Source organism: Astyanax mexicanus, chromosome 9, assembly GCF_023375975.1.
Source record: "Astyanax mexicanus isolate ESR-SI-001 chromosome 9, AstMex3_surface, whole genome shotgun sequence".
NCBI classification, from domain to species: domain Eukaryota; kingdom Metazoa; phylum Chordata; class Actinopteri; order Characiformes; family Acestrorhamphidae; genus Astyanax; species Astyanax mexicanus.
This window is the reverse complement of record NC_064416.1, coordinates 164,098-184,152: the sequence shown is the minus strand read 5'-3', so window position 1 is coordinate 184,152 and position 20,055 is coordinate 164,098. Positions and strand designations below refer to the sequence as shown.

Here is a 20,055-nt window from a genome sequence, read left to right as displayed (position 1 = left end):
TTCTGAGTAAAGTTAAAGCCAAGAAGACGGTGTGTGTGTGTGTTGTGTGTGTGTGTGTGTGTGTGCGGTGCTTTTCCTGGCGGGGGTGCTGAATTCAGCAGAAGTGTATTATTTTATAAACATGACTTTTTATTTGTTTTAACATCTTTACAGCAGGTCACTTGTTTTAAAACATTTTAATGTTAGCATAATTTAAATGCAACAAAACTTAAAGGCTATAATTTATATAATAAATATTAGCAGTAAATAATCTCAAAATAAAAACATAACTAAAAAATAGAAAAACAATCAAAATTTGTAATACTTAGACTTAGACTAAAACTAGACTAAAACTAATACTAGCCAAAAGACTAAAGTGTGACTGAAACTACTATACATTTTAGTCAAAAGACTAAAACTAAATCAAAATGAACACTGCTGTCCAGTACCTAGCATTGTTTAGATTAGATTAGCATTGCGTCCCATGCAGAATTCTGACAGTATTATATTAGGCCAGGATTTTGTCAATTGTCTGCCTGACATTACACCACTAATTCTTAAGGATTTCTATTTAAGCCTATTTCTATTTGTCCTAATGAGTGGATTGTAAATTGTGGAAAAAAAATGGAATTGAAATTAGAAATAAAATGATTAAAAATAAATAAATAAAAACGTGTTTTTGATTGCAAATACAAAATTATTATTTTCTTACATCCAAATTCTAGTCATGTTCCAATGGAAACGGATCACCGCGGAAACGGGTCACATACTCTACACCTCTCCGAACCATCAGGAAATACCACAGCAACCCCGTCCTCCAGCTCGCTGACATTTCTGCAGTTCTTTGTTATTATTTATTTATCCATCTATTTATTTCCTCTCCTCCACCGAGACCCTGTGAATTCTGATTAGCAATAATAACAATAAATGTAATCAGGAGACGCGGGGAGGAGGAGGGGGGGGAAATGTCAGAGGACGGGATTTAGATGAACAGGGAGACGCTCACATTTCATTTCCCCTCTTTAGAGGGATTTGGGTGAATAAATGAGTTTAGATTTGAAGCATGTGGCATTTATTTCAATAACAATAACAAAACTGTGATCATCTGCTTTTATTTTATTTATTTCTTTACTTTTCTGGACGGAGTGCTACTGCAGGGTAACATCAGGACTGTTACTGTTTAATAAACCCAATTTATAAATATACAGTATCTCACAGAAGTGAGTTTATCTCTCATGTTTTAATAAATATGTTATTATATCTTTTTTTAAGGGAAACCCTGAAAATACGCCACGATTTGATACAATGTATAACAGACTGTGTTTAAGCCTGTGTTGTGGTGTTCTGGTGAGGAGTACTGTGAGAAACTGTGCCTTGTCTACTGTGAAGCATGGTGGTGGTAGTACAATATAATATAGACATTTTGGGCAAAATTTGGCCGTTTTTACTTAAATGCTGAGTTACTTTACATTGTTAGAATTTCCCTCTGGGATCAATAAAGTGTCTGTCTGTCTACCTATCTGTCTTCATTTATCTGTCTGTCTGTCTATCTGTATATCAGTATATCTGTCTGTCTTTTTTCTGTCTATCCATTAATCTGTCTCTGTCTGTCCATTTATCTGTGTTTGTCTGTCTGTCTGTTGCTCTGTCTACCTATCTGTCTCCATTTATCTCTCTGTCTGTCTGTGTTTGTCTGTCTATCTATCTGTATGTCTGTTTGTCTACCCATCTGTCTCCATTTGTCTGTCTGTCTGTGTTTGTCTGTCTATCTATCTGTATGTCTGTTTGTCTACCCATCTGTCTCCATTTGTCTGTCTGTGTTTGTCTTTCTATCTATCTGTATATATGTCTGTCTGTCTACCTATCTGTCTCTGTTTATCTGTTGGTCTGTCTGCCTATTCGTTTATCTGTCTCTGTTCGTTTATCTGTGTTTGTCTGTCTTTCTACCCATCTTTATCCATCCATCCATCCATCCGTCTGTTTGTCTGACTGTATCAAAGTGTAATATCTTCAGTGTTTCCAATAAAAAGGTATACAGATCATCAGGGAATATCTGGAGATAACCACAGCAGTAAAATATATATTTTTTGTGCTCGATTCTGTTAGATTTGCTTAATTTAGCAAAATGTATTTATATTTATTAATTTGGGATATTTAAACACTGATATATTCCACTCTTAATGTCTCAGTATTCATTTTGAGACATAATTGAATAATTGCTTTTTAAAAATAATGTGTAATTACATTGTTACGCTGCTGTATTTTTAATATATTGTCTAAAATGCGTATGTATGTTATCGTATCAGTCCTGGGTATATATGTGTGTGTGTGTTTAAGAGGATATGGAACTCCATCTCCATAGCAACGCTACCCGTCAACAGAACCTCAGTAACCACCTGCTGTATATGGATGACGTCATGGTTACAGGAGAACATTCTGCCATCATAAATTAAAGGCCTGAGATAATAACTCATAATAACTCTCTAAACTCCGCAGCGCTCATTTATTTCTGGAACGTTCCGCGCCGGGCGTCCTGCAGACTCATCAATCAGCTAGCATCCCGCTAACCGCGCGCGGCATGAACGCCTCTGTAAGATTAGCATCGGCATTTAAACACTGGCGAAGTTCTGCCGAGCGCTAAAAAAAACATTCACAGAGTGCGGAAATGCAGAATGAGGAGAACAGTTAGCTACAGTGCTAACAGTGCTAGCAGTTGTAAAAGTGCTGATGGTGATAGGAGTGTTAACAATGACATGAATTTTAAGGGTGCTAGCAAAGCTAGGCGTGCTAGGAGTGCTAACATAGCCGAGTGCTAACCATGCTAATAGTTTTAACAGTAGTTGTATGAATACTAAGAGTGCTAACTGTGCTAACAGTTATACAAGTGCAAACAGTGCTTTGTGTACTAAGCGTGCTAACAGTTATACGAGTGTGAAAAGTGCTAACAGTAATGAGTGTGGAGTGCTAACTGTGCTAACAGTTATGAGTGTGGAGTGCTAACTGTGCTAACAGTTATACAAGTGCCAAGAGTGCTAACAGTGCCAGGAGTACTAATTGTGCTAACAGTTATAAAAGTGTAAACAGTGCTAAAACTGCTAACCATGCTAACAGCTATGAGAGCAGCAGTGCCAAGAGTGCTAACCATGCTAACAGTTACAAGTGCAAAAAGTACTAAGAGTGTTAACAGTGCTAACCATGCTAACTGTTACTGCAAGAGTGCTAACTGTGCTAACAGTTATACAAGTGCCAGGAGTACTAACTGTGCTAACAGTTATTAAAGTGTAAGCACTGCTATGAGTGCTAACCATGCTAACAGTTATACAATTGCTAAGAGTGCAAACAGTGTCAAGAGTGCTAAGTTACACAAGTGCTAACAATGCTAACAAATATATAAGTGCTAAAAGTGCCAAGACTGCTAACCTTGCTTACAGTTATACGAGTGCTAACAGTGCCAAGAAGTTCTAGAAGTGCAGAGCTCTTGTTAACTGCTTATCTGTCTATCTACCTGTCTGTCTGTCTATCTATCTATATCTAATGGAAAAGGAGAATAATGTAAATATTGTGATATCGATGCTAAACTGATATATCGTGCAGCGCTGCTTCCTGGTGATTTCTCTAACGTCTCGCTCCAGATCGTCTCGACTCCTTCAGTCTCTGTTTAGAATCTCTCGCCCGCTCCCCGGCTGCTGCCAGCTCTGAACCGCCTGCCCCAAGCTGAGCTGTGATTGGCTGAAGTGGGTCTGATGATTAGACGCGGTGCCGTGGCGTCCCCGGCAGTGAAGGACCTCCTCACCGAGCTTCACTCTGATTAGACACATCACAGCACTCTCGCAAAAATGAGCATTCCAGTCACAGCCGCCACCAAACCCCGCTCTGCTCGCTCTCGCGCCTGGGATTAAAGGCCAGGCCAGCGGCAGCTCTCGTGGCAGCTCTCGCGGCAGCGCCGGCACCGGCATGTAAATACCCTCCGCCCGCTTCACGCCTCCTGCCCCGATCAATACCACACCTTTTAAAGTGTCCAGAAAAACGTCCAATACGATTAGCTGAGCAGCGCTACATCTGCTAACAGAATCCACCGACAACGCAATAACCCCTATTCACTTACCTGTAGCCTAAACACACACACACACGCTTTAACACACACACTTTAACACACACACACACACTCTCAAACACACACACACACACTTTAACACACACTGTAAAACTCTTAGCTTAGCAATAATACACTCAGCCATAATTCATCCACATCACAGCTTCTGGCTTTAAAGCGTAAAACCTAAAGATTAAACAGGAGCTTCAGTGTTTTATTAGAACAGACCTTTGTGGACAATAATGCTAAGCTCAGCTTTAATGCTAATGCTAACATTTATATACAGTGTATATAAATATATATATATATATATATATATATATATATATATATATATATATATATATATATATATATATATTGTATATAATGTCATTTTATTTCTATATTTTATCACATTTTTCTTCCTAATTTACACCCAACCCCTATCACTTGTGATGCTCCAACACCAGGAGGGTTAAGAAGACCAGCACACACCTCCTCCGATACATGTGAAGTCAGACTCCGCCTCTTTTTGAGCTGCTGCTGATGCTGTAGCATTGCCGAGTAGCATCACAGCGCTAACGCTCAGAGAGAAGCGCAGTGACTCGGTTCTGATACAGCAGCTCACAGATGCAGCCTTGTGCTGATCCACATCACCCTAGGAGTGATGAGGGGAAAGAGAGAGCGACATCTACTGTACTGTACCCACCCAGAGAGAGGAAGACCAACTGTGCTCTCTCAGGGCTCCGGCAGCTGATGGAATGCTGCATAAACAGGATTCGAACTGTTGATCTTCTGATCATAGTGGCAGCGCTTTAGACCGCTGTATCACTCAGTGCCTCAATAAACATCATAGGCTAAAGTAAAGTAAGTATTATGTATAAAGAAAAGTTTATATTTTGGACTCTCTCTCCCGCAGTGTGAACACAGCTGAGTCGGTAACGTCTTCCTGATGTTGAAACTGTCGTCTCCAGTCCGCTGGGAGCCGTGGAGCCTCTGGAGAAACATCTCCTGAAGGTTTTAAAGCTTTTTAACTCTGTTCTCAAGGTAAAACATGAAGCAGAGCTAATTAAGACTCTGTTCAAAGAGAGAGAATGAAGGACGTCTCATTAGCAGTGAATCTGGAGCGGTGGGGGACGGAGAGACGGGAGGAGACAGGCGGGACGAGGGGACACTCTGGAACCCTCAGAGGAAATAAGAGTGCAGTCAGGTAGATGATCTGATGACCAGCCCAGACTGACACCAGTTCCATCATCACCAACCCAACTATCGATTTCCCACCACTCTATTCCTGCTCTCTCTATCTTTCTATTACTCTACATCTCTCTTTCTCTCCATCATTCTACCTCTCTCTTTCGCTCTCTATATCTCTCTTTTACTGTACCTTTCTCTTTTGCTTTCTCTCTATCACAAACTCTCCCTCTTTCTGTATCTCTTTCTCTCCATACCTCTCTCTGTATCCCTCTTTCTACCTATACCTATTTCTCTCTCACTCTACATCTATTTCTCTCTCTACGTCTCTTTCCATCTCTCTCTCTACCTTTCTTTCTATTACTCCATCATTCTACCTCTCTCTGTATTTTTCTCTTTTTCTCTTCCCCTCTTTCTCTATCACTCTACCTCTCTCTTTTTGTATTTCTCTCTCTAACTCTGTTTCTTTTTATTACTCTACATCTCTTTCTCCATCATTCTACCTCCCTCTTTCTCTCTCTATCTCTCTCTTTTTTACTATTCCTTTTGTCACAAACTCTCCCACTTTCTGTATCTCTCTCTCTATACCTCTCTATCTATCTCTCTCTCTTTCAGTCTCTCTATTACACTCTCTTTCTCTTCCTGTATCTTTTTCTCTCTCACTCTACCCTTCTCTTACTCGTTTTCTCTTTATCACTGTACTGCTGTCTCTCTATTACTCTACCTATCTCCTTCTCTCTTTATCTCGCTCTATCACTTTACTTCTATTACTCTTCCACTCTACCTCTATCTCTCTATCACTTTACCTCTCTCTCTCTTTCTATTTCTGTCTCTCTCTCTTTCTCTCCATCACTACCTCTCTCTAACGCTATTTCTATCTATCCATCTCTCTCTATCTCTGTCCCTCTCTGTCTATCATTCTATTTCTCTCTCTCTACCTCTAACTATATCTTTAACTCTCTCTTTTTCTCTCCATCATTCTACCTCTCTCTTTCTCTTTTTACTGCTGTACCTTTCTCTTTTGCTCTCTATATCACTCTCTCTTTCTGTATATTTTTCTCTCTGAATCACTCTCTCTTTATCTCTATCTATTATGCTACCTCTATCTCTATCACTCTACCTCTCTTCTTCATAGTGGGAGAGAAAGAGATACAGAGAGTTCTCTGAGCTCTCATTTTATCTCTCTTTCTACCTATCTCTATTTCTCTCACTCTACCTCTATCTCTCTCTACCCCTTATTCCAACACTCTATCATTCTATCCCTCCTTCCATCACTCTCTCCCTACCTCTCTATTACTCTATCATTCTACCTCTCTCTTTCTGTATTTCTCTATCTCTGTCTACATCTCTCCATCTTTTTATCTCCATCATTCTACCTCTCTCTTTCTTTCTCTACTACTGTACCTTTTGCTCTCTCTATCTGTATCTCTTTCTCTCTCAATCACTCTCTCTTTATCTCTATCTATTACGCTACCTCTATCTCTATCATTCTACCTTTCTTCTTCGTAGAGTGAGAGAAATAGAGATAGGTAGAAAGAGAGATAAAATGAGAGAGAACTTTCTGTATCTCTTTCTACCTATCTCTATTTCTCTCACTCTACCTCTATTTCTCTCTACCTCTCATTCCATCTCTCTCTCTCTACCTCTCTATTACTCTATCATCCTGTCTCTACCTCTCTCTCTCCCTCTCTCTCTCTCTCTCTCCCTCTCCTGTATTAGGGCAGTGTGTTATAATGATAGTAAAGGCAGGTTCTCTAAATGTTTAATTAGCTATAAAACAGTCTGGCGCTGCTCTACCGGGGTGCGAGAGCATGGGAGGTAATACCGAGTGATAGCGATCACCTGACAGCCTCTCGCGCCGGCCGGGCTGACGGGTGAGGGATGGAGATGGATGGAGACAGGTGGAGGTGTGTTAGTGAGAGATTCTCCTGGTGGTATCTGCTCTCCTGAAGAAGAGGAACTGAGTGACGGAACAGAATCGATTACTTCAGTTTCAGATCTCCATTAAAACTGCAGTTCTGTCTGTAACTCGCTACACTGACTCCTCCCCCACAGGAAACTGCAGTTCCTCCTTCAACCAATAGAAAAAGACCACTAGAACTACTGAATGTGACTCTGAAATATTAAAAAAAGGAAAGAGAATAGAATAATAAGAGATTTAACCCCACTAACTGGTTACCCCTCTCCAGAGTGCATGAGTAGTTATTAGCACAGCAACTCAGCAGAGCTAACAAACACCACTAACCACCTGAACTAACAATTCCTTATTCAACCACTATATGGAAATACTGAGCTTGACTCTGCTCAGATTGAATCATGGAATAAACGAAAAAGAAAGAGAATAGAACAGAAAGAGTTTTAACTCCACTAACTGGTTGCCTATCATATATATATATATATATATATATATGTCTGTATTACCATATTCCTATAACTAGCAGGGTTTCATGGTGATGAGATGCTCTCCAGTATCAACAACACAATATTTTCCAGAAGTCACTTTCACATTTTACTATTTTTTCTGATTTCACAAGGGTTTTCACTACAGTAAATATAACAATTCAAGGCTGTTGTGATTTTGAAATTGTCTTGTTTTAAATGACAGATTTTTTTTTTTTTGAATGAAGAGCCAACAGTGTTTGAAGTTTATTGTAAATCATTCTCGTTTACCGAACTCTTATTATGCCACTCTGTAAAGATAAATACAGTTTTGTCATTCTAGCCTCCTTTGATTAGCTAAAAAAAATTTAGGCCATTAATAATTTACCACTAATTTTACCTAGATTTTTACACTATAAATCTGTTTAAATACAGCTTCAGTTGGTTATTATCTCCTAAAACTGCATCCCTCAGATGTTAAGTGTGTGTTGGCAGGCTGACTGAGTGTGTAAATGAGTGAAAGTGTGTGTGTTAAATCTTTCGCTGAACTCTCACTTTTCCACTCTCACTCAGAGAGTTCTGAGCCTCTTGCAGCTTCCTCTAATTGTCCTTGTGTTTTAGCCAGTTTAGCCGCGAGCGATTGGCCGGCTGCGCGAGAGTTTACTGCTGAGGCTGAACAGCGGTGCTGGATGCTGGATCTCTCACTCCATTTACAACTTCTATTATTTATAAACTTTTCTAGCACTGAAAATCGAACCGTAAAGACCAAGAGCTCTATCTTACACCCTGCATACAGTGCATCACGATGCTCATCGCTATCTTACACCCCGTCAACAGTGTATCTTCACACCATCGCTTAAATATTAGCAGAGCTTCTGAATATATCTACACTGATGGGCGTGGTGTTCTGGAAATGAGGTGTGTTCAGGTACATTTCTGGAGTTTTATCTTGTTTATCTTGGTAACAGAAAACACAGGAGCTCCACTGACTGAATACAACCTAGACAGACGCCAACAGTCAGACGCTCATCGCTATCTTGGCGCGGTAGTGCTGAAACCAGAGGTTCTTAAGGTTCTCAGTTTTCTCGAATTTCTCAGGTTCCTTACATTTACAGGTTTCTCAGTTTTCTTGACTTTCTTGAGTTTCTCAGGTTTCATACATTTCTCAGGTTTATCAAATTTTTCAGGTGTATAGCATTTCTCAGGTTTCTGAAGTTTACAGGTTTCTCTGGTTTCTTAGGTTTCCTGATTTTCTCAGGCAACTCAGGTTTCTTGAGTTTCTCAGGTTTCATAGGTTTACAGGTTTCTCTGGCTTCTCAGGTTTCTTGAGTTTCTTGAGATACTTGTGTTTCTCAGATTTCTTGAGTTTTATGAGATGGGAATTTTTCACTAAACTATCGAGATAACGAGATGAAGGAGGTTACTTAAGGGTCTCCACCACACAGTGGAACGTGAGCGTAGCACCCAGCAGGAAAGTGTCATTTACCCAACAAACTGGCAGAATTAGCCTCTTTGATTAAACTGCTCTTTGCAGTTGATGCAGAATAAAGCTTCAGAAAGAAACGTCTAATTAACTGCAGCTCATCATTACCCAGAACAGCCTTGACACCTCCCAAAAAGTAGCGTATTCTTATACCTTCATTATACCTGCTTTAACCATCAAAGAGAAAAACACAACATTTCATCTCAGTTACAGAGAGAGATGAGGATGAAGATGGAAAGAGCTGTGAACTCGGCGTGTTGTCTAGAAAACAATGCAGCGTCAACAAATTCACACCAACACTGTCCTCTACCTTCATACTGTCTTTCACTTAGAATTAAATTAATGTAAATTAAACTGTTCTATTACTCTTGATGACAGGAGTAAAAGGTTTATAATATGAAAGAAAAGAGAGGAATCAATGTATCCAGGCAAAGAGAACAATACCAGGGGTTTTCTAACCTGGGGTTCCAGATACCGATAATAAACAACAAACTGCAACATAACCGCCATCTTTACTGAAATTTATTTCACTAAACTTTTACTAGCTTTTATATGAATAAATTATACCAAGAATGAGGCAAAACCCTTCTGTGTTTCAACGTCTTCATCATGAAGCATTACTTCAGGGACCGTATAAAAAAACCAGGACAGAATAAGTGAAAAATAACTCATTAAACTTTCTAAAAATGTGACCTTATGATGAGAAACCAACTGTAAAATACAGTATCAGTCAGATAATTGGACACACTATTATAATTTTACTATTATTATTTTTAAATGTTCAGATTTCTCAGGTTTCTCGCGTTACTCAGGTCTTTCGAGTTTCTTGTGTTCTTGCGTTTTTAATTTTCTCGAGATTCTCGTGTTTTTCGTGTTTCTCGAGTTTCTCAGCTTACTAGAGTTTCTCAGGTTTTCATGTTTCTTGTGTTTCTCTAGTTTCTCAGGTTTATTGCGTTTCTCTGTTTTATCAAGTTTCTTGGGTTTCTTGAGTTTCTCAGGTTTCTCTTGTTTCTTGCGTTTCTTTGGTTTCTCAGGTTTATGGTGTTTCTCTGTTTTATCGAGTTTCTTGGGTTTCTCGTGTTTCTCAAGTTCTTAGTTTCTCACGCTTCTCAAGTTCTTGGGTTTCTTGAGTTTCTTGAGTTCACGTTTCTAGGGTTTCTCAAGTTTCTTGGGTTTCTCACACTTCTCAGCTTTCTAGGGTTTCTCAGGTTTCTCACATTTTTCAGTGTCTGGTTCTAGAATGTAAAAGTCCAGCTGACCTCCAGGACTTTGTGTGTTTTTGTGGGGGGTTTTTTCTGAGAGCTCTATTATTAGAGGTGGCGGATCGATATGGAGTGGACGGAGCTTCAGAGAAAACAAACTAAAAGGACAGCGAGTAATGTGGGACTGAACACACATGTAGATGAGACCCATCAGAAGGTTCTGATCCATACTGAGTTCACACACTGAGCTCGCTCTGGATCAATACAGCAGCAGCAGCAGACCAGGCCTGATCAATAATCAGCAGCTCAATAGCCTGTTTTTAAGAATCACACTGATATATAGCATGGAAAAGAGGGGTTATTTTTTTAGCAACTTATCGTACCACTAAAAGATATATAAACTTGATGATTTCTGCTGATCCTGATATTTTGCATTGTGTTTTTTTTGTATGTTTTATGCAATATGACAAATTTATGCAGAAAACTGAAACTGAAATTATACAGGGTTGCCAGTGTAGATGTTGGTCCAATTCTTCTAAATAACCGTCCTGCTTCTCATAGTCCACTGATGCGCCCTCTTAAAGTCTATTAACCGGGCTAAATGTCTTTGAGCGCATCGTAGAGTCATGTCTATCAGTGAACGATCTCTCACTAGGAGGTGCACTACCTGGAACTGATGATAATGATTATTATAATAATGAAAGTAGATATTAATGAGAGTGAAGGATTCTGGCCCTGTATCCAGGCTCTGAGGGGTTAATCGTGTCCTACAGTCCCACAGTTAATACAGTAAACAGGCTAGCGTAGCGTAGCGCTGGCGTCTCCTCCATCAGTGAACTACAGTAACGCGCTGACGTGCAAAAGCTTTCAGAGTAAATTAAGAGTTATCAGCAGAGCCGCATGCTAACGCTTTAGCGTCAGGCTAATTGCCCCGCCCCCTCCCTCAGCACTAACGCAGACAGGCGCATTACGGTGATGACAGGCCGCTTAAGTGTGGGTCAGGGAAGTGATGCGGCGGCGCAGTGTGGTGAGGATGGCAGGCTGCATTTAGCGCCTCGACGTTTCGGGACGGTACTCACGCCCAGCGTGAAATTAAATACAGCTCACTCCATTAATAACAGCAGAGCCTGAGCTCATGTTCCCCTGCCTTTTATAGAACTGATGATAAACAGGTCAGAGAGAGAGAGAGAGGGATACAGAAAGAGAGGGAAAAAGAGAGAGAGATACAGAGAGGGAGAGAAAAAATAAGAGAGACAATAGAGGTAAAGAGAGAGTGAGAGAGAAAGGATGAGAGGGAAAGAGAATAGGAGAGAATTAGAGGAAGAGAATAAGAGAGCTGGAGAGATAGAGAGTGTATTAGAGAGGAAGAGAGAGAGAATTTGAGTGGGAGAGAAAGATACAAAGACAGGGAATTAGAGAGGTAGAGAGAGGAAAAGAGAGTAGAGTAAGAATTAGAGAGATACAGACAGGGAGAGAATAAGAGAGGGAGATAATTAGAGAAGTAGAGAGCAATACAGAGAGAGGGAAAGAAATTAGAGAGGCAGAGAATAAGAGAGAGAGAGAGAAAAATAGTGGTAAAGGAAAAATTAGAGAGAAATTCAGAGAGCAGGACAGAATTAGAAAGGTAGAGGGAGAGAATAAAACAGAGAGATAATTAAGAGAAAGATAGAATAAAAGAGAGAGGGACAGAATAAGAAGTAGAGAGGTTGCTAGAGAGGTACAAAGAGATGGTGAATTAAAGAAGTAGAGAAAGAGATGCAGAGAGAGGGTAAGAAATTAGAGAGATAGAGAATAGGAGAGAGAAAAAAAAATAGAAAATTTAGAGACAGATAGAATAAAATAAAGAATTACGAGAGGAAGAGAGAGAGAGAGAGAGAGAGAGAGAGAGAAAAAAAAATACAGATATAAGAAGTGTGAGTGAAAGAGACTGAAAGAATTAGTGAGGTAGATAGACAGGGGGGTGTGCAATAGCAGTTGAGAGAGAGAGAGAGAGAGAAAGAGAAAAAGGAAGCACATGGAGGGCAGATGAACATCCTGGTATTCAGCATGGACCATCTGTCAGGTTTGGTGAGGAAATGAGGAAAACACACGCCCCTAACCGGCCAATCAGCCGGCATCATGTGGTCAAGTGTGCAGATCAGAGCTAATGCTAATGATTACTCAGTAATTAATTCATATACAGATTGAGTTGATTAGTCTAAATGATTAAATGGAAAAAAAGACCATGCTAATCCACACAGCTATTAGACACACCTCTACAATTTCACTCAAACACTCAGATTTAGCTTAGTTAAAAGACTGCAACTGTACCGTCTTTTGGTCAGGTTTGAGTTTGGGGTCTCGTGTTGATGCTTCAATACTCTCTTTGACCTGGACTGAAGAGTTCACACTGTAAACTGCAGGTGTGATTGATGGTGATCTGAGGATCATCTCATACAGTGACAGTCGGTCACTCCTAGTAGTGATAGGAGGAACACTAACAGTGATCTCAGTGATCTGTGCAGAACATCCTGCAGATACATGTGTTGCTGCTTTCTCTCCTGCAGAACTTCCAGCTGATAGCAGCAGCATTTTTCAGCAGGATAATGTTCACCCACACACAGCAAGGGTTTCCCAGGAACACAGTCTCCACCAGATTGCAGCACTTCCTCGTCCTGCAGATCTCCAGATTTATCACCAATCCAGCATTTACGGAGCAGCTGGGACTCAGCTTCAGCTTCAACGTACGAGTGTAGAGCTACAGGATCTATACAGAACTTGTAGAACCTCCAAACCCAACCCTCTCAATCTCATATTATATCCAGCATAGAGGAACCAACAGGATCCTACCTTTACATCAACAATAAACAGAATAGTAAATAAAATAACATTGCTGTTCCCGTAAATGAGCTGCTGGAGCTCCTTCACAGCGTCAACCAGCAGCTCAGTTTCCTCTGCTGAGAAGAGTTTGTTGAACACGTCCAGGTAGCTGCACCGTTACAATAGCAATCCACCAAAGACAGAGCTCACCTGGTTCTACTCTTAAAGAGAATGATGAGCAAAAGACACTCTGATTTGTTTATTTTACGTTGTGGCCAAAAAGGCCTTTTTCTTTGTGTTTCGAGCTGTGCAAAGTGTACTTTTCCCATCATAGAAGCTCCACGACTTTGTATTTGTTCTGCAAATTACCCCTATAGCACTATGATCTTAAAAGTTTTTATTTTTTAGGATTGAGTCACGGTGTGGCCATGCGTATGCTTGCAATCAATTACTGGCCTCTGAAGCAAAGACGAGTATAAAAGCCGGCCGACCCCGGGACAGCCGGTTCTCCAGCAGAGCCTAATTGAAAACACATCGCAGCAGAAGACAATGGTCTTTGTGTTCCGGCCGACGTTGATTTAGACCGGTTTAAAGCCCGGAACAAAAGCAATTTAAAAAGGTGGCGAACGTCCTGCGTGCAGCGCTAATTTGTGGCCATATCTCCTGCAGAGTTAAACCCCGGTATAAAGGGATGTAAATAACCGAGCAGCTCTGGGCTGTTCTGAGATCAGTGTTTAGTAAAAACTCCGAGACTAATATGATTTTATATCACTGAGCCCAAACCCCAAAACTAAACCCAGTCCACCCAAAACCCCCAATCTCACTGACACGATTTAACACACACAAACACACTAATATATACACAATCTATACACATCTGAACTACAAACCAGTCTGTTGTGTTCCATATTATACCTTACACAATATCATAAAATGTAATATTATTAAAAAACAATTTATATTGTTATCAATATCAGTATTCTCTATTGAAAGCAATTTATTTTCTATTAGTTTTGTTGCTGCTTTAAAGGATATTTATAAAAAAAACTTAAATAAAACAGATTATTTTATTTCTACATAATATTTAAAATGGTTATATTCAAGATAAATTAACCTTTAACATTTACTATGTCACAATAGTAAGTTTTTAAACCATAAACTAAATATTCTGCACTTTATTATTTTTGTAATTTTTGTCCTACATTATTTATTGTGCTTCTTTCTTAAGTTACAAAAGTTGTTTCCCAAACTTTACTGACTATTCGTTTTATATTAATTCAAAATTAAACTTTTACATTTATTATGTTGCTGATGAATAATGATAAATAATAAGCTTTATTTAGCACCTTTTTAATACATTAAAATGCAGCAAAAAAGTTCTGTACATAAACAGGTCAACAGAACACCAGGACAATTAGAAACACACTTTTAATTTACACAAGTAAATTAAATCAATTAAGATTAAGATAAATTAAAAATAAGTGCAATTAACTGCGAATAAAATAAAAGCCAAGATTATAAAATGATTTAACTAAAAATATAAAAATAAATCAATTAATAAAATAAAACAAAACCAGAGACCGTGATAAAATTTACTTATCAAACAAAGGTTAAAATAAAATAAATAAATATTTCAGCTGCTTTTTGAAAATCATGTACTGATGCTACTTCCCCACAATAATCATCATTACTGCAAACATTACCCTGAGATATTGTGATATTATTACTGTAGGGACATACTGTTCAGCTCTATCAGGGCCTATTAGAAATAGTCTGAACGCTTCTCTGAATAACAGGATGATTTTTAGATAGCAGGAGAGAAAAGTCTAATCAGCTGTGCTGGAGCTGAAGTCCGGGTCCGGTTCTGTCTGGTTCCGGCTGTGGTGTGAAGATGACGAGCAGTGAGGAGATGAAGATTAGATCCAGTCTGCTGGTGCTGTCGGGTTTGGAGTGGTGTTACATTTGGACACAAAACCCTGTCAGTGTCTGTGACCACGGCTCTGCCTTATTATTCCTGTTTCTGTAATTCATACAGAAATACTATATACCAGATACAGTATATAACCCATACATATGCACGATTTTAGGGAGTGGCGGTGTATGTTTGCTATCGTAATAACTGAAAAAGTCATGTACTAATTCTCATAATTAATCATGGTTGTGGTTAATTTTGAGCATAACGTGAAATAATAAACCAATCAGAGTGTCTCTGTTGCTCATCATTCTCTTTAAGAGTAGATCAGGTGAGCTCTGACTTTGGTGGATTGCTATTGTAACGGTGCAGCTACCTGGACGTGTTCAACAAACTCTTCTCAGCAGAGGAAACTGAGCTGCTGGTTGACGCTGTGAAGGAGCTCCAGCAGCTCATTTACGGGAACAGCAATGTTATTTTATTTACTATTCTGTTTATTGTTGATGTAAAAGTTGGGTTTGTGCTGCTGTGTGTTCATGTGTGTGTAATAAGTGGGGGTGTAGCTCGGCTCGGCACAGCGCCTGTGTTACCGAGATAGCGATGAACGTCTGACTGTTGGCGTCTGTCTAGGTTGTATTCAGTCAGTGGAGCTCCTGTGTTTTCTGTTACCAAGATAAACAAGATAAAACTCCAGAAATGTACCTGAACACACCTCATTTCCAGAACACCACGCCCATCAGTGTAGATATATTCAGAAGCTCTGCTGCTGTTTAAACCAGACAGGAGGAAGGAGGGAAAATACACTGTTTTGTGAGGTGGAGGATGGGGGCAGCTAATCTATCTTTCTTTCTTTATTTCTTGTCTTTTCCTCTCTCCAGCACTTTCTGTCCTCTATCACCTATTCTCCCCCCCCCCCTCTCTCTCTCTCTCTTTTTTCTCACCTCGTTCTCTCTCTCCTCCTCTTTCGTTTTCTCATTTCGCTGGGCTCCTGCTAACTGAGCTCGGCTTTGTCAGCCAGTAATTTAGGAGGATACATATGTCGAGACACACAGCGGAACAAACGATAGCAAAGAGAGAGAGAGAGTCTGGAGGGAAAGATAATGAAGGGGAAACACAGTAAAGCAATATTCCCAACACTGAGCCGACAGAACCACTCACTGCCCTCAGCCCAGCTATCAACATCCCCATCAATACTGACTGTGTGTGTGTGTGTGTGTGTGTAACTGTGTGTGTGTGTGTGTGTAACTGTGTGTGTGTGTAACTGTGTGTGTGTAACTGTGTGTGTGTGTGTGTGTGTGTAACTGTGTGTGTGTGTAACTGTGTGTGTGTAACTGTGTGTGTGTGTGTGTGTGTAACTGTGTGTGTGTGTGTAACTGTGTGTGTGTAACTGTGTGTGTGTGTGTGTGTAACTGTGTGTGTGTGTGTGTGTGTGTGTGTAACTGTGTGTGTGTGTGTAACTGTGTGTGTGTAACTGTGTGTGTGTGTGTAACTGTGTGTGTGTGTGTGTGTGTGTGTGTGTGTGTGTGTAACTGTGTGTGTGTGTGTGTGTGTAACTGTGTGTGTGTGTGTGTGTAACTGTGTGTGTGTGTGTGTGTGTGTGTGTGTGTAACTGTGTGTGTGTGTGTGTGTGTAACTGTGTGTGTGTGTGTGTGTGTGTGTGTGTGTGTGTGTGTGTGTAACTGTGTGTGTGTGTGTAACTGTGTGTGTGTGTGTAACTGTGTGTGTGTGTGTGTGTGTGTGTGTGTGTGTGTGTGTGTATAGTTGTTGCAGTTTAGAAAAAGGTATTGAAGCCGTTTTTGGTATTTGGTAATTCAAGGTATCATACCGTATCAATAAAAAAAAAAATTAATTAATTCGATACGCAGCTCTAATCATGATGATATTGGGCATAAGGTTTTAATCTTTTGGCTGATTTTTGTTAGAAGAGCACTGCAGGCGTAGACTGAGAAGCGTGTACAGTAGCGTAGCTTAGCCGCGCTACGGGGAAATTAATTAGCGGAGATGTTGAGCAAACAGCAGCTGCTGTAAACAAACGCAAATATATTTTCATATCAAACAGGCCGGCGTGATCCCGCCGCTCCCACACGCCGCCGCCACCGTGTTTACCGGCACGTTCCCGGGCAGCGCCAGCCGGGCAGCGCGGGTACAGATGGGGAGGGCAGTGCTGGTGCTGCTGAGGGTACGGAGTTAACCAACTGCACGATTTACACACACAAACATCATTATACACACTAATTATCATTTAACCTGTCCAGAACAGATCCAAATATCCTCGAGTGCAGTCACTACAAAAACCAATCAAAAACATTATACTGATGAAACTGGCACTCATCAGCATCACCCCAGAAAAGGATAAAGAGCACCTAAATACTTCACAGAGTATTTTGTTTGGTTTGTTTAACACTTTTAAGCTACTGCATTATTCCTCATGTGTTCCTACAAAATGAATACATATTAGTTTTCTCTGTTTCGAGCTGCTAAAGGTGTACTTTTCCCGTCATTACGATAGCAAAGACACTCTGACACACCCTAAATCAAGCTAAGTAGGGCCCATGGTCATACACTTCATATTTCATCAACTATATCAAGTTTAATACTTAAAGCTTTCCGGATCGTTTTGGAAATGTCATTATTCTACAATTTAAATATTTTGTCTCAGACACTGGATTCTGCGTGACAAATTCACTAAAAGACGTGCTAATTACAGATAATTGCACAAAGTGTTTGCTTGGAAGGGTGACAAACTTATTAATTAAGTTATTTATTAAAAAGTTATTAATATATGGTTAATTTTTGTTATATTCTAATCGCGGCTAGCGGTTAGCTACTAATGCTTATGCTGCTGCACCCAGCCTTAGTGTAAATCTGGAAATCTAATCTTACTTATTTAAATAAACGGAAACGCTTTACTCACCCAAATAAACAGTTTTCTGTGTAGACTAACATCCAGCACTCATTTAACTTACTAGTGTTCCATAATATACCTTATAATCCGGTGCGCCTTATAGTACGAAAAACACAGTAATCTAATTTCTAACTAAACTCCATATGTTTAACATTTTTGAGGAATGTGTTGTACGCCTGAAATGCAGGAATGGATGTAGATTAATACATTAAATGTTGGGCAGGTAAAACATGAAATATTTTCTTCATAGTGTCCCAAACTTTCTGTAATTTAAGCTAAGGTTTATTGAAAGATTTTAAAGAGTTAAAGAGGAGGAGAAAATAGGATCTGATTGGTTATAAAAACTCCGCCAGTTGAAATAGTTCCATTGCTGCTCTGTTTGTAGCTGTGCTGTTTGGTTTGTAAGCGCTGCATCGTTGCTAGGTTACCTGTATGTGGGCGGAGTAATACATGGAGAGCTTTGGTTACAGTGCATTACTGGCTGATAACGGGACTCATAGAACAACTCTCAGCCAATCACATTGCAGGGTCTGAACTAACTGTGGTATAATATAAAATAAAAGCATGTTTTATTATTTATTTATATTTATAGTAAATTGCAGACGTCGTGTTTTTTTTTGGTAGAAGTTTGCAGAACATTAGCAGATAATCCTCCTCTAAACTTTCTCCAGCTGATGTCGAGATTCTGCAGCTTTTTCTGTACAGGCCGGTCGGAGGCGAGAGGAGCTGGTAGCGCGAGAGGAATTTCTTTATTTCCGCCCAGCTGATCACTTTCTGTTCCAGGAAGAGTTCTGACGCCGGGTCACCGGGTCAGGAAGCCTCTTCTGGTCCAGAGCGAAATACTTTCACAACACTGTGCACTAAAAAACGAGCCGTGCACCAAATCTAACACCAAGAACGTCTTTTCACAATAACGAAATACTAACTTTTTAACATCGATTCACAAAGACATAAGCAACGATCAATTTTCTAAATACAATTATCTTCAAACAAAATCTGCAACCAGAGAGAAGATAAGTTTAAATGTAAAAAGATAATGAAGAATAACAGAGGACCATCTTCAGTGACGAGTCCTGCTCTTGTCTTGGAGAAGACGACCATTAAATCTGCTTGTTCAGCAAAAAGATCAAAACATTTTCGTAACACATCCCACGTCCTGAAGGTCTGGTGTCTGATGCCAGATCTTCACCTTTACTCTTCATTGCAGGATAAAGGAGTTTTAAAGGAGTTTTAAGAATTATATTTTCAGAAGTAAATGATAAATATCAACAGATATTAAGGAAACTTGATCATCTCTATCAGCAGAGCTTCAGCCAGTATTTTCATACTAGAACTGTGTGGTACGTCATGGTAATCTGTGAGCTGGCTACTCTTCTTCTGAACAGGTTAGCGTTTTTAGCCAGGTTAGCTACTTTAGCCAGGTAAGTTACAATAGACTGGAACCTGAGATAGCTAACATTAGCTTAGCTCTGATAGCAAGGTTAGCTAAAGTGATCTGAACTATGTACGCTGTGTTGTTCAGTAAATATGACCCATATCAGTCTAAATGTATAAGAATTTATTGTTTCCGATCACTTTAATTTCCTTATGAATAGATTTGGATGAATGGCATATGGAGAATACTCTGGGAATATTAGAATCTCTGTTCGGTTACTGTTAACCATCAGAGTTAAGTGAAGCCTGTCCACCTTCATCTTCCTCAGCGTCCGTCCCCGTCCTCGTCCATCCGTCCCCAACCCGTCCTCATCCCAGACAGCTCCACAATTTCCCAGACCACTGGAGCTCAACCTTCTGACCCCACCGACCTCCACCCCACTCCCAGTCCTGCATCCGGACCACCAAACTACCACAGCTGGAGCCCAACCAGCGTTAATTCAGCCGTTCCTAAAGAGTTTCTCTTTAATAGAAATCAGTAGAATTACTGCTGTATCAGCTGAGAGGAAAAATAAATATTGTAATTATAGATATTACTGTCCTGCCATGACTAATCCTGCAATTATAATTCTATAAACCTTCTAAAAACAGTTCTAAAAATGGAGTGGTCCGGTAGATTTGTTGGAAGACCAGCAAATATCCATATGTATACAAATATCTGAATCAGTCAGCAACTGGGAGCCAAGAGCAGTGGCT

At 39.9% G+C, this 20,055-nt stretch overlaps 2 protein-coding genes across 2 annotated transcripts in view; both read right to left on the bottom strand.

Moving 5' to 3' along the window:
• cd276 (CD276 molecule) overlaps nucleotides 1-20,055 on the bottom strand; it is a 95,622-nt gene that overhangs the window by 50,027 nt on the left and 25,540 nt on the right. The window lies entirely within an intron of this gene.
• Nucleotides 1-20,055, bottom strand: part of LOC125804556 (uncharacterized) — a 444,972-nt gene that overhangs the window by 406,599 nt on the left and 18,318 nt on the right. The gene's annotated exons all lie outside the window — the stretch shown is intronic.